This window comes from Pipistrellus hanaki, assembly GCF_964339955.1.
Source record: "Pipistrellus hanaki genome assembly, chromosome: 1".
Classification (NCBI taxonomy): domain Eukaryota; kingdom Metazoa; phylum Chordata; class Mammalia; order Chiroptera; family Vespertilionidae; genus Pipistrellus; species Pipistrellus hanaki.
The window spans coordinates 194472348-194497969 of NC_140503.1; positions in this window are offsets into that span (position 1 = coordinate 194472348).

Sequence of the window (25622 nt, forward strand, 5' to 3'; positions counted from 1 at the left end):
AAGTCATATGCACAATAAAGCATTCATACAAATTGCATTACTCTTAATAGTCATGTGAGCTTGATGCTAAGGGATAAAGAAACTTTATAATATATTGAACCTGTGCTTCTTTGTGCATTTTGTTGGCTATTGATATGGCTGATTTATTCACATTATATCACATATTTAACTCTCAGGTAGAAATAGCTATTTATATTCTTTGAAGGATTATAAGTACTGATAACTAAGAGTTTATGTTATTTTGAGTCTCCTGAGAAATAGCTTTCAAGACAGGATTAGTTGGATCAGAGATTTATTGGACAGAAAAATGGGTAGTAGGAGGAGGGGAGATGGAAAGAGCTGTCTGGCAGAAATGCGGGGCTGACCCCTGGGAAAGAGAGTTCTAGGGTTGGAGAGGCTGTCCTTTGATGTTTGTGCTTGTGTTTTGAAGATAATGAATGCTGCTGAATTGGGATTTGGAGTTGGAGAACTGAGTTCTCATGCTGTTTTGTTATTACATGTTTAGTGTCTTGGATAAGTGACTGTTTCTATGATATTCATTTATCTTATCTTTCCAATTCTAGTGATGCAATCTTCTATACCAATAAAAGGATAATATGCTAATTAGACTGGTTGGACCGGACATCTTCCAGATGTCCTACTTCCTTCCAGACAAAGCCACAGTAATGAGGGTTGAGGCAGAGGCAGTTAGGGGTGATCAGGCCAGTTGGGGAGGAAGCAGTTAGAGGGCGATCAGGGGAGGGCAGTTGGGGCCATCAGGCTTGCAGAAAAGAGCAGTGGGGGTGATCAGGCCAGCAGGCAGAGGCAGTTTGGGGTGATCAGGTAGGCAGGCAGGTGAGTGGTTAGGAGCCAGAAGTCTTGGATTGGGAGAGGGAGCCCAAATTGGAGACAGTGCAGGCCGGGACACTCCCCTCTCTCCCCCACCCTGCACCCCTGTGCATGAATTTCATGCACTGGACCTCTAATTTATCAATAATTAAGATGGATAAACTGATAAACATGAAGCATTTGGCAAATTATGTTGGGATACTTATGTAAATGGAAGATATTACTTGTACAGGGTTTTACATCTAGTAGTCACTTGAAGAGTATCTTTGTCTAAAATTTGGCTAAATTACAGTTAGAGAAAGATAAGTATCACATGATCTCACACATATGTGGGATCTAAGGAAGAAAATAAACTGATGAATAAAATAGACCCAGAGACATAGAAGCATGGAAAAGACTTGAATCTCAGAGGGAAGGTGGGGGTGAGAGTGTAAGGAGGGAAGTGATTAACCTGGGAATTGTATGCATATGCATAACTCATGGACACAGACAATAGAGTGGTAAAGCCCTCAGAAGACAGTGTGGGGAAGAGGAGTTTAATGGAGGGGGAGGGGGAGGGGAAAGGGGGTGTGTGTAAAAACAACTCAAAAGCAAAGGGTATATCTGTAATGCTTTCAACAATGAAGATACATTTTTTTTTAAACGGCTAATTCCTATTACTAAATCTTCCAAATGCCACAAGATTTTAAAAACATTATACGTTGAATAATCTGAACTCAGAGATTTTCTTATTTAATGAAACTTCCAGGAATGGAAAAGAATAAATAGTAAATAAAGAATCATAACGGTTAAAGATGGACAAAAGAAGTACTAGTTCATTTCTAAACTAAAGCTGGTCTTAAAATGTTACCTTAAAGACTGTATAAAACTTAATAGAAATGTAGATTAAAGAAGGCCTATAATTCTTGTGTAATTAAAGACCTGTATTAATGTCCCGTCCTAATGGACTAATACTAAAATTCTGGGAACTCTGTTTTAAAAATACAGCTTTAGTATGAGTTGTTTGAAATATAGGAATATCTATTTACTTGTTATGAAAAGAAAAAAATATGTACCAGATTTTTGCTGTGATATTATTTCTAATTCTCTTTAAATACAGTCTAATTAGTGGTGAAAAAAAGAGAGGCTGGTTGTTGATTATTCATAGCTTCATAAATTTATCATCTCTAATCATTTGGGTATACATTTTTAAAGCAAAATTATTATAATAATTGTTCCCTGAATTATAAATCAAATTCATGTTGCTCTTAAGTGCAATTGGTTGTTTAATAAGATTTATAGGATGATGTGATGATGGCATTTAGTAGTATAAAAGATCATTTTTTATATTCCCTTTTAAAAAGCCATTTATTGGCTTATCCAAATGGAAAAAGTCATTTGATTTTGCACTTGCTGGCATCCATTTGTGTGTTTTTTTTACATTGGCAGCATATTTAACTCATAGTTTTTGAATGACTCTCAGGTAGTTATAATTGAAGAAAATATTTGACTATTTAAAATTTAACCATTTCTTCCCCTTTATAGAAGAGTTGTTGTTTTTTATAAGCAGGGAGACAGAAAACAGAACAAAAAGATCAAGGGGAGGGAGTTGAAAAGTTCTAGATGTGCTGAACCAGAGAGTCTATTCAGATAAGAACCTCATAAATGATCAAGTGATGATGGTATGGTGTGTGTGACCTGGCTTTACATCACGCTGGCTTTACAGTTGAAGGTCAGCAAATCTCCCACAGCTGCAATGCCTAAAGGTTGGAGCTGCATCTTTTGAAGTTAGTTCCTAGAATTCTTATACAAACATGCTATTTATCTATAAACTAGAGGCTCTGTGCACAAATTTGGGCATGGATGGGGTTCAGCCCGCCCAACCTGATTGGGATCAAATGGGCTGGGCTGGCTAGGGGGAGATCTCACTGGAGGTTGACTGGCAGTCCCTGCCCCGATGGGGGTTGGGAGGGGACAATTGGGGGTGGGACTGGCTGGAGGGGGTTGCAGGCAGTTGGTCAACTGGCCCTGCCCCCTGGTCAAACTCTAAGTCAAATCCAGGTCAAGCAGACAATTTGCATATTAGCCTTTTATTATATAGGATTACATATTAGTCAGAGTCTGCATTTACAGACACAATGTCGGAAGAATGAGGGAGTGAGTTACGCAATCACTCTCACTTTAGTTAGAAAAGGCCATTCCCAAAGGCATACCTAGTTAGCTAAATTTCTCATTGAGAATGGGGTTAAGGGAGCAAGAAAATTGTAGAAGGAAAATTATGGAAATCGTTTTTTATAGTGAGAATTAAGTCCAAAGAAATAAAATATTTACAGAATATGCCTGAATGAATAGAGGAATAATATTAGTTTCTTTCCTCATATTCCAAATCATAAATGCATAACTAAAACATTTAAAGTCTCTTTTTATCAACTGCAGAATATATGGCCTTTCTGTTGACTTTCATGAGGACACATTTGGGAAAGTAACTATGCAAATACTTTGCAGATTAAAGTTTTTCCTGCTGGAATCATAAGTCAGAGTTTTAAAAGTCATTACTATTCCCTGTTAGTACCCATAGAAGTAGCTCTACTGGATCATCAGGCCACTGCTACTGGATGTGTGTGTGCTTTAACTGTGGTTATTTCTATATTTTTATATTTTTTATTTAAACTAGCTAACTGACTGACACATTATAGTTTTTGTTTTGAATGATTTAAAAATAATTTAGGAACCTAAACCAGTTTTGCTCAGTGGTAGAGTGTCGGTCTGCGGACTGAAAGGTCCCAGATTCAATTTGGTCAGAGGCATGTACCTTGGTTGCTGGCACATCCCCAGTGAGGGGTGTGCAAGAGGCAGCAGGTCGATGTTTCTCTCTCATCAACATTTGTAGCTCTCTATCTCTCTCCCTTCCTCTCTGTAAAAAATCAATAAAATATATATTTTTAAAATAAAATAAAATAAAATAAAATAAATAAAAATAATTTAGGAAAGGCAATCCCATATAGAACATATCTAATTAGAGTCAATGCTTTCTCATATCAACAAAATTTACATCTTCCCCTATCTACCTCCCTCTCCCTCTGACCTCTTGCATCTGTCTGTCTGTCTGTCTGTATGTGGTGAGAGGTTAGAAGCATCTGGGAGTTTGTGTTAGAAGAAGTAGAAATTTGGGGAAAACTTAGAATTCACTAATAGCCATATATTTTGACACACACAAAAAATGTACTTAACACCTTGCAAATCTATATGCTTTGATATGTAGAACTGTACAATGCATACCCTTGTGTTAAATGTTGCATGGTAACTTAGGAGAGGAAATAGAGCAGAAAGAATTGAAGTCTCTGGAGAAAAGCTGTCTTTTGTTTTAAATATACACAAAAACAAGGCTGAACTAATCATGAGTGGTGACATCAGCTACTGCCATTACCATGATTAACTATCATTAAAGCCATCACTGAAATGAATGAGCTCCTAGTTAAAAGGGGCACTATTTTCTTTCCGTTAAATGACAAGGAAAAAATCAATTAGAAATGATATGTTTCCCATTTCTAAGTGCACACTAGCACATTTACAAAATATTTTATTGCAAAGCTAATTGTTACTACACTGAACAATGGTTCAAGGCAGAATATTTTCATTATTTCCTGCAATTATCATTTCCCTTCCTATCTGTCCCTTCCCATACTTCATTTTGTGCTCATTTTGAAACTTCATTGTGTATCATTTATAAATATATCCACCCCATTGGTTTCAAAATGCCTCTCTTCATTTGTTTTTCAATTGGAATGTATAATGGAAATGTATATCTCATATAAGACAAATATTTCTGTTGTTTTGAAATCTTTATTAAATCTTCATCTTATCAAAGGGACCATATAGACCAGCAGTATATTTTCCTTTAAATTTTGTCACAGTAATTTGGGGAGATTACTATTATGCTAAGCATTTATATTTTTTATATCTAAAAGTGCTATTACATTTTTCCCTGCCTTCATATTAAAAATTTTTCAATAGTGATTATTTTAACATATTTATATGTTAATATTCAATAGAAAAGGACATTTAATAGGAAACTATTTACTATTCTTTTTTATCTTTGCAATACCAATGCCCCTCATCCCACAGAACCTTTCCCTATAACCCCCTACGCGCGTGCACACACACACACACACACACACACACACTCACATACACTTATACACACACACACACACACACACTCACTCAAACTCACATACACAATCATGCACACACACACACACACACACACACACACACACACACTCACACAGACTGCCAAGCTAAATATTTAATATAATTTGTGGCAGTGCTGGTTCTCAGCCAGCATATGTGTATTTCTAATGCATTATCCTTTAAAATATCTTTGTCTTTTTAAATTAGAGTGTGGGTTATGAATCTTCCCTGCTTATATAAGAATATCCTTCATCTATTTTAACCAACTCTATTTTATGGAGGTATTCCATTATTTGACATTTTGCTGTATTTTATTACACTTATTAATAATCCAAAAAAATTTGGATTATTTTATCATCTTAAATTTGAGGTTACTAAATCCAATTTCTAGGATTTGAGTTTATTAAAGTTCCTTCTCAGGTTAAATTTCTTCATTTACTTTGAATAATCTCTCTCTCTCTCTCTCTCTCTCTCTCTCCTATTATTTCTGGGATCTTATACTTTCTGGCTAATAATGTGGTATTTCATTTTACCTGGCATCTTCAGAGCCTTGTTCAGTATTAGTATTATAATGCCATTAGAGGCCTGGTGCACAAAATGTGTGCACTTGTGGGGGCGTCCCTCAACCCTGCCTGCTCCCTCTCGCAATCTGGGAGCCCTTAGGGGATGTCTGACCAACAGCTTAGCTACTGCCACTGCACTTTCCAGCCACGAGCCAGGCTTCTGGTTGAGAGGTGCTCTCCCTGTGGGAAGGCAATGATCACCAGAGTGCAGCTCCTGCACTGAGCATCTGCCCCCTGGTGGTCAGTGCACATCATAGCAACAAGTCATTCTGCTGTCCAGTTTGAAGGCAATTTGCATATTAGCCTTTTATTATATAGAATGTTAGTATTAGAGAAATAAATATATAGAAATAAATTTCTAGTTCAATACTTAGCCCCTGATTGGTAATGTGTTCATATATATATATATATATATATATATATATATATATATATATATATGTGTGTGTGTGTGTGTGTGTGTGTGTGTGTGTATATATGTGTGTGTGTGTGTGTGTGTGTATATATATATATATATATATAGTTCATACCACTGTTCTATAGCAGCATTTAAAAAAAAATACCTTTCTTATAAAAGCAAGGATGATATCAAACTCAAACCCTAATAAGTAAAAGACATGAAATACCTTTCATCATATTACCCATATGAGTTATACTCCCAGTTTCCCTGTCTGCTTGTGAGTCAGTGGGGCATATTTCTTAGCCAGGCTCACCACTTTGTGTTCTATTCTTTTCATCCCCATCTTTCTCTTCCTCTTCTTTTCCCTCCTTCTTTTCTCTTATTCTTATTTAAGCCAATGACTTTTAATTACTTTTGTTATAATTTATATATTTCATTGTTATATTTATCTCTTACTACTATGTGTTCAGAACCAAGAAAACTTTAAAGCATGAACTTTGACAGCATCTTGACTGAGTTAATATAAATGTGTTTTTGTTTTTTTTGTTTTTTAATTAAGCTATGAGTTTGGGAATAAAGAATTTTAATGAATATAGACATTATAATTCGGGGAATGAGGTACGTAGCATTTCCTCTATTACATTGTGGCTCCCCAAATACAGTATGTTTTTAAAATTAGTAGGCCAAATTCATCTTGGAGGAAAAGAAAGAGAAGAACAAAGTAGCCAATATTTCCTTCACAATCTACTGATGTACATACCCACTAGGCCAGTCTCTTTTTCTAATGTAACACTGGCCAGCTTTTTCAGAGCTAGGTAATGTGATCACTGCTGGCTGGCATAGATTTGAAGATGTGACATAGCTAATGGGCCAAGAGAGGGACATTCTTTTGTCTTTGCTTTAATCATTGAATGTTTACAATAGCTAGTATATTAGATTGTTGTCTGAATCAATACATAGTAGGATATTTATTGCTACTTTTATACTTTCTAGTGTATAGAATTACTTTACAAAGTCATCATACACAGTACACTTTTTGACTTGCAACTAATTTTACTATTTATGACATTTTAGAGATTTATAGTTATAGCTTAGTTTTTTTTATTTATATTTTATTGATTTTGTACAGAGAGGAAGGGAGAGAGATAGAGAGTTAGAAACATCGATGAGAGAGAGTCATCAATCAGCTGCCTCTTGCACACCCCCTACTGGGGATATGCCTGCAACCAAGGTACATGCCCTTGACCGGAATCGAACCCGGGACCCTTCAGTCCCCAAGTTGACACTCTATTCATTGAGCCAAACCGGTCTCGGCAGTTATAGCTTAGTTTTAATACTATTTTGTGATTTACTAAAATAAATTCTGCTTGAACTAGAGCTTTCAAGTATTTGTTCTGTGAGGCATGTGTAAAGGACAGACATGCTAGAAGAGGGAACAGAGTGGGTGTATATTGAGAAAGACTGAAACTGGATGCTTAGAGGGGGGCTATGTGGGGGCCAACCTGCCCACTCACCAACAAGCCAGAGTCTGCTAAAAGTAGGGAGAGAAGAATCAAATTTTTAAGTAAACTGTTTCATTCAAGTCCAATTGATCAAATTCATATGGCAAATAAAAGTGAAATTCAGGTTGCATGTAATTGTTATTAGCCTTTTATATGGGGAGTTGATTTATCTAGATAAACAGATTATTATGTGAACTGACAGGCCCAGGTAATATGATCCAAAATAACATGCTTTTCTGAGCTTTTCCAACATTTGAATATATTTTACAGAAGAATATAAGAACAGTTTTTAGGAAATAGAAACATTTAAAATAAAAATCTACAAAGAACTCACAGGACATTAAGTAAATAGAAAGCCCTTTTTACAATATATTTATTGATTTCATAGAGAAAGGAAGATGGAGAAGAGATAGAAACAGTAATAATGAGGAAGAATCATTGATTGGCTGCTTCATGCATGACCCCCCTTCTCCCCCAGGGATAGAGCCTGCAACTCCAGGGATGTGCCCTGACTTGGAATCAAACCATGGCCTCCTGGTTCATAGACCCATGCTCAACCACTGAGTAACACCGGTGGGGCTAAAAATCTTTTTAGTCACTTGTTATCACAATGTTAAAGATAATATCAATATATGCTTAGATTATAATCTCTGAATGTTACTCAAATATGACACATATATGGAAACACTGATGAGTTCTTTACTTTTTGTTTTGCACAAATAATTCATAATATCCCAGTTTTACATTGTAGATAATTACATGACCAGATTTAGATACAAATTACATGGCTAATATTTATTTTTGCAAGCATAGAAGCTGGACATCAGACCTGGCTAGTATTTACCCAGGACACTTGTATGGATCTCTGTCAGTTGCTTATGGCTGGCATCCATTCTGATTGGTTGGTTCCTGACTGCTAGGAAATAATTGAAATCACCCTTTCACCAAACAGTATTTGGAATAGGTATGATGTACATGTGTACTCAACAAGTTATTGAAAACTGCAGACATGTCAAAATCCAAGAATAGGCTGAATGCATTTGATCTGTGGAAGCATTTTATAGCCACAGGCTATGTTTTGATTTTGATATTTGTCCCAGTACTTCTCACTTAAAATACAATTCAACTTGACAGAGCTAGCTAAGTAAATTGACTCTCTCAGGAATACCCTTTTCAATCATTAATATTTTCTCTTGTTTTCTACAATGTCAATGCAATGACTACTTTTAGATATCACATCTTCATTATTAATCAAGTATAAATTCACAAATAATACTATAAATTATGTATCTTAATTACATAATCCTCATTCATTAAATTAATGGTACACTGTATTAGGAGATTGTAGTTTGTGTATTCAACATTTCTATTGAAATAGAACAACATACTAAAATTAAAAAATCATATATATATATATATATATATATATACACAATTCAATTAATTTAAAAAAATAAACATGCCATCCTGATTAACATAGAACCATCCAAATTAACATATAAAACCTTTCTAATACAGCAGAATCCCTCCACCTTGATCTCTTGTGTCCCCCATAAGTCATACACACTGCAAAGATACGGACTATTCTGATTTCTCTCACCATCGATTTTGCCTGCTTAGGAACATTCTAGGAAGGGTGCATTTCACATTTTCTCATTATATCTGGCCTTTTTCACTCAACAATCTATCTATGATATTCATCACTATTATCACAAGTAGTTTCTTCTATGTTATCATTCTGTAATATATGATATATCGTTGTGTAATATATTAATCATATATTATATAATGATAAATATGTATATGATTAATCCATTCTACTATAGATGAATATTGGGTTGCTCCCATTTTTTAACCTTTATAAAATAATGCTATTCAGCCAGTGCAGCTCAGTTGGTTAGAGTGTTGTCCCAGGCACAGGAAGTCCTTGGGTTGGATTTCTGGTCAGGGCACATAGCTAAGTGGTGGTTTCAATTCATTGGTTGCCTCATTTTGAGGCAACCAATGGATGTGTCTCTCTAACATTCATCTCTCTCTTCATTGGTCTCTAAAATTGATTAAAAAATAATAATAAATCTGGTCAGAGTTTTGCTTGTTCATTTGTTTCAGCTCCTTAACACCTGCTTTCTTTCTTTTTTTCTTCTTTTTTTCCTTTTTTTTTCTTCCTTCCTTATGTCCTTTCTTCTTTCCTCTCTTCTTTCATTCCTTTCCTTTTTTCCTTTCTTTTTCCTTTCTTTTTTCTTGGTAGCTTCTTACATTGAACATGGGCATATTAGAAACATCAATTTTCTCAGAAAGAAGTTAGTTGTAAAATTCTTGATATAGTTTTCTTATAAACTATAGTTTATATAGTTTTATAGTTCTATAGTTCTATAGTTCACTTCATCTAAAATGTGTGCTCTAAAGTTCAGTCTTCCTTGGTAGATCCATACACAATTTAGTCTCCTATCCCAATGAGATTATAATAAGGTATAGACTGCTGTTTTGTGTTCAGTCTAATTGCATTTTTCACTGCATGCTTGTCATGGAGAAGAAACAAAAGCCCAGTGGTGAAAGCAACCTGGGAGAGCACACATCTTTGGTATCTTTATTTTCATACTGCACATCAAGGGGACTCTGCTGAATTATGATAGTGAGGTTTACTTAGATTATTGTTTTTTCAAGAATGTTCATTATAATTGAGTTGCTTCCACTATTTTCAATATTAAAGTAACACCTCTCTTTTTTCTGTATAAATCCAATGTTTCACTCCATCCAATCCTCTGACAGGTGAGCCATCTAGTAGCAACATTACCCCAGAAAGATGTAAAGCATAGTATTCTAATAAACTTTTCAAATAGATATTAAAATTTTAACTTAACTAAAAGCAGATCTCTATTTTAAAATTTTTTTGAAATAAGTTTGGATTTTCAGGAAATTTTCAAGCAATGCAAAGATCTTCTGTATGTCCTTCATATAGCTTCCTCACACGCTAGCATTTCATTTTGCTTGTTTTATCATTCCTCAGAGGTATCATTATTTTTGGAGCATTTGGGAGTAAGTTGCATATATTATGCTACTTAATTACTAAGCACTTTAATATTGTGCTCCTTAAAAATAAGGGTATTCTCTTTTATAATCTATAAGCCAATGATCAAAATTAGAATATTCAAAAATAGTACTATTTTCTAATCTATAAGTCTTCTCAATGTTTTTCCTATGGACCCAATAATGTCCATTCCTTATAGAAAAAATAATTGTTTCTGGCTTAACTTCCAATTCAGAATCATGATTTGCATGTCATGTTAGTCATCTTTAATTTGGAATATTTACTCAGTTTTGAAGAATGAAGACATTTATTTTAAGGAGTGCCTGAATACTCTCGAAGGAAATTATATATGATTAAGGCTACTATATATATATATATTATTTTCATTGGTTAGTTCTGGCCCCATGCACTTTATTTCAGGGAAATGTTTTTGTTTTATTTTGTTGTCTATGTAGTGGAGATCTTTTTCAAAGGAATAAAGTAGCATCTTTATGATCAATCTTATTTTTTATGCCTAGTTTTGTTTTTATTATATGCATAAATAAATTTCCCCATAAATATTTATACCATATATGACTCTAATTCCAGTACCATATCTATACATAATAAGATTTCACTAAAAATTTATAAAATATAATAAAGGATAGTTATGTTTACTACAGCTCATTTTAAAACAGAAGGGCAAACTATTTAAGTTCTATAAATTTACCATAAATAACATAGGGAAAACCTCATAATTTTTAGTTCTATAGGTAATGTAAAATCTTAATATAATTTTTCAACTGATGTAGTTATTTTTTCAGTTTTGCTATAAAAGATGATCAAGCATCAACAGAAGTTTTTATGTCTAAAAATTGCTATGTTGAGATTCAGCTTGATTTCTTTTAGCCGGATTTTTGTTTGATGATAGCTCAAGACTGATAAATGAAGTGCTCGTCACATTAACAAAGGAGTTAAGCCTCCAAGAGAAGAATTTGCCTTTTTAGAACAGGCATTTTCCCATACCCCTCTGCCCTACTACAGGAGAGAAATACGTAAGGGGGGTAACATGTTAATGGAGTATAATGTGCCACATACTAGTTACCCCTTTTAGAAAGCATGGCCTCTTGCTATTCATTGTAGAAAGGTTTTCCTGATCCAAATGTATAATCAGCAACCATAAAATTTCTTCCTCCAACATCCTTTTTTTTTCCTTAACATCACCAAAAAATTATGTGAGGGGAGCTAAGTGTTCCCACATCTTTGAATAGAGTATAATTGAGAGTTTTTAAAGGAGAAAATAATCTTGGTTGTAATACAACTCTGACTGGAGGCAAAGCAGGGAGAAATAGTACGTTGGCGTTTCTTTGACCTCTGTGATCAGAACAGCTGCCTAAAGGATGCTGACTTTTTTCTCAGACCTTTTTAGAATTGCATATGACTTTGATCCAAAGTATAACTATGCTCAAAGGCCAAACGCTTTATTTGAGGAAAATTATAGACTTGTACTGCTGGATGCACGGAGACTGAGTTCACAAATGCACTTCAGCAAATCCTTCTTAAGTGGGGCATTTTTGATGTGGTCCCCGGGGTTATTGGAATCTTCTACCAGGTAAAAATGTATGTCAAGAGGCTCTGAAATAAGCGGACTCTTGCAGTTGTTCAAATTTGAATGAGAGTTAAAACGAGGTGAACATAATAATAGAGAAATGGAAAAGTTAGCAAAGAACTAGCTTCCCTGGAGAGTCCATATTGACTTTCCACGCCTTGAAAATCTGATGGGTCTGCAATTGTACGGAAGAGCCCTTAGGGACAAAACTCCCCTGTCCTGGCAGTCTGTGTTTTGATGGATTTAACTGGGACAACTTCTAAATACTATGTGAAACTAGGTTGAAACTAATGGGTATTAGCCGGAGTTATTTTAGCATTACACTTCCACGCTTTTTTTTTTTTTTTTTTTTTTTTCAGAAGGGGGAGGAGGGGCAGGGTTTTTGAAAAAAACTTTATTACAGTGATCTCAAATTTATAGTTTTATCATTTGTATTTCTGAATTTTCCCATTATGTCAAGATGTTAAATACATCAGTAATGAAAGAATATAGGCAAGGGTAAGCAAATGTCTGTAGATTTGGTATCAAGTATTTTAAAAATGTCTTTGCCTATATTAGAGGAATTTATGGAGCTCCTTTAATTCAAAGAATAAGCATAATAAAAATGTAGTTATTATCTTAAATCATTAGTCAGAATTAAAGAGCATCTTTAAATAATAAAGTTACAATTGTAGATAACACTGAAATGAAATCCATTTACTGAAAGGTAGCTTTATCACAGTAGCATCAACCTGCTTCCACATTGCTTCAACTTGTCTCTATCTAAAATAACAGATACACAATTGAATCATACCATTATTGTCACTTCAGCTCACAGATATTTTAGTTCAAAATTTTATCTTCATTAGGGATGAATAGTTAGATTGATAGGTAGATTAATAAAGAGATAAATATAAATAGATATGTATATATATATATATATATATATATATATATATACACATTTACTCACATATACCTCATATTTTTTTCTGAAGCATATTAGTTGCTTGCAATTGGTTTGTCCTACTTCACACTTGTTTATATATGTTTGACATATTTACATATGCAGAATGTTTTCATCTTTATTTTTGAAATATTATTGTAGTTTTTCTCATAGGAAATTGTATGTAAGTTCAATTGGACATAACTTTTCTCCACCTAAGGGAAATATTCAACTGGAGAGTATTTGCCATGTGAAGTCTCATTTGGCTTTATTGCCACAGAGACAGACAGCTCCTGAGAATTATGATTTGCTTGGTGAATCTTCACTAAGGTATGCCCCTTTGCTGTTCAGAAACAAGGAGGCTAGGAAGTTTCTGGGATCAGTGCATGTTCCTCTCTTACTGCTCCACAAAGGCTTTGAATTTTATTATCTCAGACTGTGCTTGTGACTGTCCAGAAGTATGTGTTTTAAGATATTTCTGAGGAAAAGCTCTGACATCTTCTAGGCTTCATCTCACCAAGAGATGTTGGTTCTTTTTAATTTCTGCTTTCTTTCTTTCTGTTTATTATGGCATTTGGAATTTGAAATCACTTCTGGTTTCACAATAAGTTTTTTGCTTTTTTTCTTGTTCTTTGTTACTATATGATTTGCAGGAAAAAGGGAGTCTTAACTTTGTACCAGAGTCCTCGAACAAGAAAGGACAATTTACAGACACAGCTTGTTTGGCTACTCTCCACTTTACAGAGCTTCAAAGACAGGTATTGTGTCTCTTACAAGTTGAAGGCTGTGGCAAACTTGTGTTAAACCAATCTTTGGGTGCCAATTTTCCAATAGCTCTTGCTCACTCCATGTCTCTTGTCACATTTTGGTAATTCTCACAATATTGCAAAATTTCCATTATTATTATTATATTTGCTGTAATAATCTACAATCTGTGACCTTTGATGTTGCTATATAATTATTTGGGGATATCATGAACTATGCCTATAAAATGGTTAACAATAAATGTGTGTGCCTTACTGCTCTACCAACTGGCCATTGCCTCATCTCTTTTTTAGTCTTTGGGGCTCCCTATTTCCTGAAACATGACAACACAAAAAATTAATTTCAAAGACCAATTAATAACCATACAATGGCCAGCCTCAATATTTATTTAAATCAAACCATAATCCAGAATAAGACCCTGCCTCTCTTCAATTCTATGAAGACTGAAAGGGATGAGAAAGCTGCAGAATAAAAGTTTGGAGCTCTGAGGTTGACTCATGTGGTTTAAGAAAAACTGTCTCCATAACATAAAAGTGCAAGATGAAAGAGTAAGTGCTAATATAGAAACTGCAGCAAGTTAGCCAGAAAACCTGGCTGAGATAAGTAATGAAGGTAGCTACACTGAACAACGTTTCAGTGAAGGTGAAACAGCCTTATGTTGGAAGAAGATGTCATCTAGGCCTTTCATAGCTAGAGAAGAAAACGAGAGTCTGGCTTCAAAGCTTCAAAGGATAGGCTGACTCTCTTATTAGGGGCTGATGCAGCTGATGACTTTAAGTTGAAGCCAATGCTCATTTACCATTTAGAAAATCGTAGGCCGCTTAGAATTATGCTAAATCTCCTGTGCCTATGCTCTATATATGTAATAGCAAAGCCTAGATGACAGTATTTACTAAGTATAGTAAGTACAATGTTGAGACCTATAGCTCAGAAGAAAAAAAAATTCATTTTAAATTATTACTGTTCATTGACAATGCACCTGGTCACCCTAGAGCTCTGATGGAGATGCACAATGAGACTAATGTTGTTTTCATGCTTCCTAACACAATAGCAATTCTGCAATTAAAAAATAATAAACCATATAAAAATAAAAACAATATTCTTATTTCTAAATGAATTTATTTGAAGTTATATTACTATGTTTTTATAAATACCACCTTTTTTTTTTTTTTTTTTTTTTTTTTTTTTTTTTTTTTTTTTTTTACTGAACCATATGAGAAAATTTTCTGGCTTCTGTATGTGAGCTTCTACATTAGTCATCCTTTCAGACAACTGAGACAGGACCAATGGTCCTCACTCTGTCTTACTTTTTTAAAATTTCATAAGTGACTTCTTTCTTTTCTTGCTGCCACAACAAATTACCACAAACTATGTGTATGAAAACAACACAACTTTATTAAATCACAGTTCTGCAAGTCAAAAAGCCAGGTAGACTGTGGCTAAGCGTGGTGTTTATGTGGAGTTTCACGAAGTAGAAACCAAGGTACAGGCAGGGCTACATTATGTTCAGGAGACTCTGGGGGTGAATTTGCTATCATACTCATTTTATTTGTTGGCCGAACTCAGTTTCTAGCATTTTTTTTTTTTGCTTGGTCCCCATTTTCTTGTTAACTGACAACAGGAGGACTTTCTCTGTTCATAGATAGTGCCCCAATTCCTTCTAGTGTTTTCCACTTGGCAAAGATGAGTAGAGTCAGTCTGTGAGTTTATCTGACTTCCCGCTGCCACAATTTTTCTAAACTCCAAGTAGAGATCATCATTGCTCTTAAGGGCTCATGCAAATAGATTGGGCCCAACCAAAAAACCCAGGATAATTTCCCCATAATTATCTCTGCAAAGCTCTTTCTGCCATGACACATAACATTTTCACAGGTCCCAGAAGGCATCTTTGTGGGTGGGAGGGAGCATTCTGCCTATAATATCAGTTTTATATATTTCTCCAGCTTTACTATTTACTCTCACATTTTATTAGCCAATGTAATGAAGCAATAATACCTAACCTCCGATCTCAAATAGATGCTTTCTCTCTATCATTAGAGAAATAATTCAAAATTTTCCGTCATAAATATGCATGGAATAAAAATAATATAATTTCATATTTTATAAACACTCAAAAATAAATTCAGATAAATATTTTGAATGCAGTGTATTCCCTTATTTCTTTTTTTTTTATTGTCTAAAGTTTTACATATGTCTCCTTTTTCCCTATTAACCCCAGCCCCCAGCCATTCCTACCCCTAGGGCAAGCCCCCACCGCCCCAGTGTCTATGTCCATTGGTTATGCTAGTATGTCTGCATACAAGTCCTTTGGTTGATCTCTAACCCTCCTCCCACCTCCCCTACCATTTCCTTATTTCTTTCTATCTGCTGCAAACTCCCACAGTCTCCATTCCTCCTGCACCATTCCTACCTCACATACATGTTTTTATGTAAAGTGCTAATGCTTCAAAGAAGCATTTCCTCAGAGGTTACTCATCAGCATTGTATGCTTCTTTCCAAATACACAATGTTAAATGTTGAATTAACTGATTGGCTAGCTGGCTGCTTGCCTAAAATTCTCACTACTCAATTATAATGGCCCTTTTTACTTAGTCCTATGAAATGTATCTAATGTCATTAATCCAATAATTCACATAACTAATTATTTCTAAATATTTTATGGGGGGAAATAGCCCTCCCAAGAGTGTGGGTTCAGTAAGTTTTCTTTCTCCCTTTTTAACACTTTGATTCAATTGAAATGATTGTGGCTCAGAATAACTAACTCCTCGCCGTTTTCCTTTCTTTTGGGGTACTTAGCGGGACTAAACTGCCCAGTTGCTTTTGAGGTTAACTTTAGCCATTTGTCTCTGAAAGCTAGCAAAATGATGTGGGCTTATATCCAAAATCTGGTACTTTGCTATTTCCCTTTCTGGGTCTTGATGCAAAGCAGCTTGATGAACATGGGGCCACATATTGAAGATGGAGGGACCCCAAATAGAAGCTCCTTGATGCTTTTAATTAGTGCTTACAGAACCGTCATTCATTCACTGACCATGCTCCACCTGTTTTACACACTATGAGAGCAAGATATTGTATTCAGTGACTGTGAATTTATGTTTTATCTGTTTCAGCAAATGTTATTGCCATAAATAGTATAGATAATGTGATAAAAGCAGCTCGATCTTATTCAATTAATGAACTGGCATTCCCGAATAGCAGTGTATGTGTCAAAATTTAGGGTCTACAATATATGGGACTGCATTAGATACAGTGCCTATTAGGTTCACTTGATCCAAATCACCTCTATGTCAATGGTAGCTTCTATTTCTATGACTCTGTTGGCATAAGTCAAATCCTGTCTTTATTCTGTGGAAAGTTTAACATTTCCACACAGGGATTATAACCACCTGCTTCTGTAAAGTCATTTTACTGAGGGCTTGAAATTCTTCTTCTCTTTCTTTTGAGAAATGTTTATTGGAAAAATAAATACTCCTTCCAATAATTCAAAGAACAGGCTGATATCTGAACGAACTGGATGATGCTGGTATGATGCAAGCATTCTACTTCACGAACCAGCTATTCATGAAAGAATTCAAAATCAGACAGAGGGAAAAGTCTGAGCACCACATATTGATTACCTGTCAAGCAGAAAACAATTTTGGTCATTCATATTTTTTAAAAATTAACAAGTAAACAAAATTATTTAATGCCCCATGATTCAAATGACTAAAAAGAATTTAAGATCTTAATACAAAAAGGCTTATGAATAATTTTAATGTTATATTGTTCACACTTCAGGGGCATCCTAATAACATAATTCAAAAGACTTGAGAAGAGGACAGTTGTGGCAAACCTTCAATCTGTAAAAACCACAAAGTCTGCAAAACACAATCAACTGCAATAAAATAAACAATGCCTTTAAATTGATATGTATGCACTTAAGAAGTTTTCTCGGTCCTTACAGAATTTACTATCAGTAAATTACTGGTGAGTAACTAACTCATTTTCCAAACTCATCTCTCTCAGCCTAGATAAATTCTGTCCCGTTGTAATGAAGTTTTTCAGAAGTTTCCCACAAATTTCAGGTTATAATGGAAGACCATTTATTTATAAGTCAGATAAATTATCAATATCTAGACTATACATTTTATCCAGGACTTAGTTATTGTCATCATTCTTGAGAGCTCTTGGCTTCTTCAAAAGAAACTTCTTACAGTTATAAGAGCACACTACTTTTTTATATGTCTCTTGGCCAGTATTATAAAAACTTAGCTGATAGAATTAGAAAGTATTCAACACACTTTTTTAAAAAAAAATACATTTTTATTAATTTAAGAGACAAAGGGAGAGGGAGAGAGAGATAGGAACATAAAAAATAAGAGAGAATCACTGATCAGCTTCTGCATACCTGCTACTGAGGATTGAGCCCACAACCAACCTGGGCATGTGCCCTTGACAGGAATCAAACTTGGGACACTTCAGTTTGCAGGCCAACAACTTCAGCCCTGGAACAAAGGGGGAAATTTAGAAAAAATAAAAAATGGTTTGAGAATGTTAATAGACAATATATTTGTACAATGGGTTTCCTAAACTTAAATGCCCTTAATCACAATGTATAATTTAGCTTCATAAAAAAACTCATCCATATTTAATAAGCTCATTAGTTTGCCATTTCTTTTGTGAATACCATCATAACAACTGACTCAAGACCTAGAAGTTAGTTTTTCTCTTCTCTGTGGCTCACACAATTGCTGTGTGTAACTTTATTATAGCAGGGCCTTGCTATGATTCTAGAGTGTTATTTCTACAGAGTTGAATTCAACTTTACATCAAGAAATGTGTCCAATCATTTATCCAAAGTAGTCTCCCTATCAGTCTTTGGTGAATAAACAAAGTTTTATGCTATATAATAAAAGGATAATATACAAATCAACCAAATGACAGAATGACCAGTTGCTATGACATGCACTGACCACCAGGGGGCAGATGCTCAAAGCAGGAGCTGCCCCTTAGTGGTCAGTGTGCTCCCATAGGGGGAGTGCCTCTCATCCACAAGCGGGGCTGATGGCTGGCAAGCACAGTGACCTGCCTCATGCAGCCCTAAGGATGTCTGACTAAAGGCTTAGGCCTGCTCCTGTGGAGAATGGGCCTAAGCTATCAGTCAGACATTCCCCAAGGGTTCCTGGATTGCAAAAGGGCACAGTCTGGGCTGTGGGTTGACCCCGCCCCCCACTTCCAGTGCACAAATGTTGAGCACCAGACCTCTAGGATAATATAATTAACCAAAATTTCATAAAGGAGGAGTTATTAGAGTTGAACATTGAAGAACAAGTGGGGCTCTGATAGGTAGATTTATGAAAAGCAGAGCTTTCAGAAATAAAGCCAGAAGTATTTCCAGGCATGAGACAGTACAATTGATTGAAATTCAGATGAAGCCTTTGTGTTTTGTAATCTTGGCAGAGTTAAATTTAAACCAAGTTTAAAATTTGGACAGACAGAAATTATGCCAAAGAAAATGATGTGCCTCAGAGAAGAGTTAGGAAGAAAATAAATATTTAGGCTCTTGGCTCATACTATGCCTGACATTAAAAACTACTCCATAGATCTGATATTTTGAATTGATTAACTTATTTAATGATTACTTTTAATTTATACCACACATCATTCTAAAAATAATTTTATAGTATTTCTGGTTTTAGTAATTTTACTTTCATGTAATTGACACAAAATAGTTTGCTTTATATTTACTCTCTTTTGTATTTAAGATGAATTCCATATTATTGTAGACCTATTAAAGTTTTATAAAGACTAGAAGCCTAGTGTATGCAATTAGTGCATGGGCAAGCAGTCAGGGCCTAATAGGGGCCTTCCAGCTGCCATCTGGGGCCTTCTTTCATTTCACACCACCTCCTGGAGGTCAGCACACATCATATCAAGCTATCAAATTCCCAGTCTACCAGTTGAACTCCCAAGGTGACAGTTTGAATATTAGCCATATATATATATATATATATATATATATATATATATATATGGATAGATAATAATTTATTCATCAGTATAGCCTATTTTCTATAAATCTTAAATTTCTACATAAATAAATAAAATACATATACTTTGTTTACAGTCCACCTTTTCATAATACATATTTTTGAGACTTCTGATATTAAGAATATTTAAGACTTTAACTAAAAATACTTCATTATTTTTTGCAATGATAAACCACATTTAATAGATTGTTTTTTTAATTTTAAGGGTAAATTTCAGCAAAAGAGTCACCTTTAAGGTTTCCAGCTCACACAGAAGCAGATTGAAAGTGTGCTTAACAAATATTAAAGCAGAGATCATGGTTTCCTTTTGATTAAATTAATCATCAGTGAGTGAATTTGATTGCTAAAAGAGGTCAAGAGTATCAGAGAGAAATTAAAAAATATTCAAAGCTAAAATAAAAGCTCTTGATTTCCTTTCCTTGAAAATTTGCAGTTACATTTTTTCCACAATGTTTTATTATTTTTGAGAGCAGAAATTAGCAACATTAGCATTTGCTGAAAAGTATATTATATATTTGACATTGATAAGACTTTTTCTGAAGAATATTCTATTGGGTCTCTGGTTTTCTTTCTTCATTTGAATAAAGATTTGAGGTATATGAATATTTCCATGGAAACACAGTTTCTTCAGGTAAGTCTGCTTTCTAAAGTATATTGACCTCCTAGGGAATATAGCATAGTTTCTAAGTTGTGCTGGACTTTCATTTTCATGATTCCCTTCTCACGGTACATTTTATCCCTAGGAAACCATATTCTCCTCTCAGGGCTTCAATTAGTTTCTACGTACAGGTATCTCTCAAATGTATTTTTCAACCACAGACCTTTCTATCAACCTACAGAACTTACACTGAACTATTCACAAGACATAATCATTTTAATGTCTCATAAAATGTCAAACTTAAGATCCAGGCATTTGATTAATTACATTCTTCTCATCAAAAAAACTACCCTCATCCATTGTTTATTATTTAAATACTACTGTATCAATTAATTACTGCTATATCATATCCCATTCTAAAATTTAGTGTATGTAATCATAATAGTACACTTTTATGTACCAAAGGGAGAGTGTGTTAGTCAACTGGTGTTTCTATACCATGGACTGGGTAGATTAAATAACAGATACTGTATTTATTTCTCACAGTTCTGGAAGCTGGTAAGTCCAAGATCAAGGTGCTGACAGATTTAATGTCATATGTGAACCTTCTTCCTGATTTGCAAATGTATGTCTACTTGCTGTGTTATCACAACACAGAGAAGAGAACTTTAATCTGTTCATCTCATAAGGAACTATCATAGGGCCTCCACTCTCATGACCTCATCTAAACCTAATTGCTTACCTCCCAGGGTCCCCAATTCCAATACCATTATATTGGAGGTTAAGTTTCAACCTTCATATTTTTGGAGGACACAGATATTCAGTCTAAGTCAGGGGGGATGTATTTTTAAAATGTATTATTTTTATGTTTCAATTATAGATTGCATTCAATATTAATCTGTATTAGTATCAGCAAAGTGGTCAGGACATTATGTACTTTACAGAGTGGTCTCTCTGTTGCTTCAAGTACCCACCTGGCCCCAGACATAGTTATCGCAATCGTGTTGATTATATTCCTTGTACTATAATCTACATCTTTGTGATTGTTCTGTAACTACCAATTTGTACTTCTCAATCCCTTCACCTTTTTCACCCAGCCCTCTATTTCCCTCCCCTGTGACAATATTTTTCTTTATATGCTGACCATGTGTCTTACTGGATCGTTTTTCAATGCATTTTCTAATAGCTGAGGAGTGGCAAAAAATACTAGACAATTCCATCATTGTTTTCTTCTCTTTAAATTTTAATTTAGACTTTCTCAGCTTATTTCAGAACATTGTATCAGATGAAATAATTATTTGGGACAAAATTATTTGCCCAGAAACTTGCAAAATAAAGCTGGATCAAAATTTACAATGCTGAAAAGTCACTGTTGGTATACTTGAGAGCTCTAATGTACATTCTAGGAAATATAGAAACTTTTGGGAAGCATGTATGAATAGAAAGAAACACATATTCATTTTTAGATAAAACTGTTGTCATGTAGTGAGACCATAGAGATGAGTTTACACCCATTCTTATCAATTCTTTTCATTTGTGAAATTAAATATAAGTTGGTTTATTGATTTTCCTCCAAGATTATCTTAAATTGTACTAGTAAATATTCTGTTTTTCTAATCAATAGAGGATTAAATTGATTACTTTGAAATTGACTATGTAATCTCCAAATATGTTATTGTGAGCACTTATGGTTCACAAATTCTGCTAACATATTTATTGACTTCATCACAAGTTTAAAGAGTGCAATGCTTTTATTATTTTAACAATATATTCTGACTAGAGGCCCGATGCACAAAAATTTGTGCAAGAGTAGGCCTTCTTTCCTCTGGCTTCCAGCACTGGCTTCTCTCTGGCACTTGGGATCCAGCTTCGTCCAGAAGAATGTCCGGAATGAAGTCAGGTCTAATTAGCATATTACCCTTTTATTATTATAGATGCCTCAGTATTAGTTTGGATATGGAGTTGGGCAAAAGAAACATATTACTCAATCACTCATATTCTTACTGTTATCTATTGTTACTAAATTTTAAAACATTTTACTAGCAGGAGGGAATTAATGAACATAGTTAATATTATAAACATACCTCAGCACAAACACTTACCATTCATCACATTCTTCAAAAAATTGAGAAATTATAAATAATACTTCTGTACTGACAATGGAACAACTAGAATCACCTACTCATTCTAGTCCTTTCTAGCATCTGCAGTATTCACAGTTATGAATCTTTTATTTCTTATCCCTCCTCTTGTACCTGATTTAAAAATGAAAAATGGACCCTGGAAGGATAGTTATCTATTAGAGTATGATCAGAGCCAGTTAAGGGAATAGAGTGAGGTGGCAAGAGTTCAGATGAGGTTTTTATAGAAAGTGACTAGCCCCAGATGGCAGTGCAGGTAAACAATGCCACCAAGGTTGATTAGGCATCAGCGCACAGTTTAGTTTTAGGATAAAGGGATGCATATCGAAAGAGAAAGTCTAGAAAAAAGACACACTAGGCTCATCCAGAAAAACTCCAATTGTCATTAGTAACAGAAAATTTCTGTTATTGTATAACAAAGTTACACAATTCATTTTGTGAGACTAGCATTAGAGATTGTCATGAGAGCAACAATATTAGAAGGAATAAAAACTTTAGGTAGCATTCTATGCAGGAATTCAGGTTAGAATATGTCATTTGGAATCAATGTGACCTATAAAAGGACGGCTTGACTTTCAGAGACAATTAAAAGAATTAGATTCATTGCACTGGATCATTTAAATACACCTAGCTCCCAATTACAGTAAACCCATCAACTTTCTCATTTTATGTTTGGAGCTATTTCTGAACAAGGTTCATCAATTATAGTAGTCTAGGTGCTTCCCACTCATGCATATCTCTAGCAATATGATATTTAAAAATCACTCTATATTAGGGTTGGTTCTTCTAAATTCATCATCCCCTGAAAAGCCAAAGTTATCAAAGCACATGTTTCATTTAATCATTCATTGTCAAAAATATAGTCATTATACAGTATATATACTTCCCCCCAAATTTCTGGCCACAGAAATAAGCTCCTGATATCAGCATTATAGAATAATAGACTGAGTTATACATACCAACATTTGCTACTGTGATCTGTTTGTTTATACTTACAATGTTTATTGAACAAATCAATTGTACCCCCTTGCTTTCCATTAGAGAATGGTCCCACAATTTAAGACAGATTAAAAAACAATAAACCCAGGACACAATAAAACTTGAACACTGAAAGTATATATAGTCATTGGGGGTGCACAGCCTGTATATAACACCCACTTCCTGAGGAATGACTCTTCCAAAAACCAAATAAAAATGTGTGCAATAGTTTTCTGCCTTCTTCATAATGAGTTTAGGTGAGAACACTCAGAAGGCTGTGGGTGTTGGACAAGTATATGCTTATTGAATAGACCAACTGTGCATTCCACAAACTTCTTTAAGATGAGAAATGCATTTGAAAATGCATGCTGATTAGTAGTTATTTTATGACATTGCTTTCTCTTGATCACACTAAATGAATACTTCACATTCAGTCACTTTTCAGTTCATGGGACCCAGGATATTTAACTGGGATGGATAGTAATTTCCAGTAGCTTTATAGATGAGTAAAACATTGTTCTTCTTCTTCTTTTTTTTTGTAAATGAAAAAAAATGAAGGTGCTTTTGTTACTGTATTTACAGTTTTCAAAATACAATATTTTCTTCAAAGACCTCGCCTAGTCTTCATGTCTTCTGGGATTATTTCCACTAGCATAGCATTTTGCTCCTCAAACAAGTTAGTAAAGAACTGGGTAGGCATTAATATATTAAATTAAAAAATACAACCAATTTCTAACAAAAAATGTGTTAGTGTAATTTATTTATATAGCACCATAAAAATTATCTCTGAAACTTATGAAATATAAAACAGGGGTTTGGAAAATGAACTATGGGCTACGTTAATAAGAATATGGGATTTAACATTTTATGAAAGCAAATAGTCATGATGTATATACTTTCTTTCAATTAAAATGTATACATTGAATACAAAAAAACTTTTGTTAAATGCAATCTTTGTTGCTTTAATAAGTAGACACTTAATTTAGCCTCATGAATTGGGGTTCAGCTTATGAAATATGGGCATATTCTATGAAGAGGGAAAAGCATGAATTGCCACAATAAAAGGTTAATATTAAACCCATGATGAGATATAACCTTATACCTGTTGGAATGGCTGGCATCAAAAAGACAAGAGAGTCTTAGCACATTTGGCTCAGAGGATAGAGCATTGACCTGTGGACTGAAGGATGCGTCAAGAGCATGTACCTTGGTTGTAAGCTCCTCCCTGGCCCTGGTCAGGCTCCTTCAGGAGGCAACCGATGGATGTGTTTCTCTTACATCAATATTTTTTTCTGTCTTTCCCTCTCTTTTCTACTCTCTCTAAATATCAATGGAAAAATCCTCAGGTGAGGATTTCTTTTTTAAAAGTAGAAAATAATGACCTTATCCAAAATATATATCACCAGACTTTTAGGATGTTTCAAAAATTTCAATTAGTAGATTTTCCTATCTTAGAAGTAATTTTCTTAGCATAAAATCCCAAAACATTCACTATGGGGTCAACTAATATGAGTTTTATGCCCATACTGGTCTTCATTGTTAATAAGTTTCTTGAATGTTAATTAATACCAGCAATATATAAAAACACTACTTTAAATTGTACTAGCATTTGAGTATTTTTAAAAGTTTCTAGCATATTTTTTATTGTAAAAACAATATGACAGAAAAATAAATTTAAATAATAAAAGCATATAACATTTTAATACTAAGGATTAGGAGAAGTAAGTATGACATTAGTATGTGTACATGTACAGCCTTTTACATGTAAGAACACCAATGTATGTCAGTGAGAGAAGTGCATAAATTCCTGTAAAGTACTACGGAATGAATTATTTATTCTGTAATGCTCTGCACTTATTGAACAGTATTGGGTATACTGTGTTTAGTTCAGGATATGATACTTTATCAAGTCCTTCAATCATTAGTGTGTTTTCAGCAGAGAACAAAGATGCTGAAGAGACTCACTGTGGCACTAAGGAACATTTTGTAGAACTGAGAATATATAACGTAAGACAGTGAAGACTCAGAGGCCTTGAGAATTGACTGTCAATATTTGAAAAGCTGCCACCAGGGAAGATGAAGTGAAAAGTAGAGTTGTTCTATA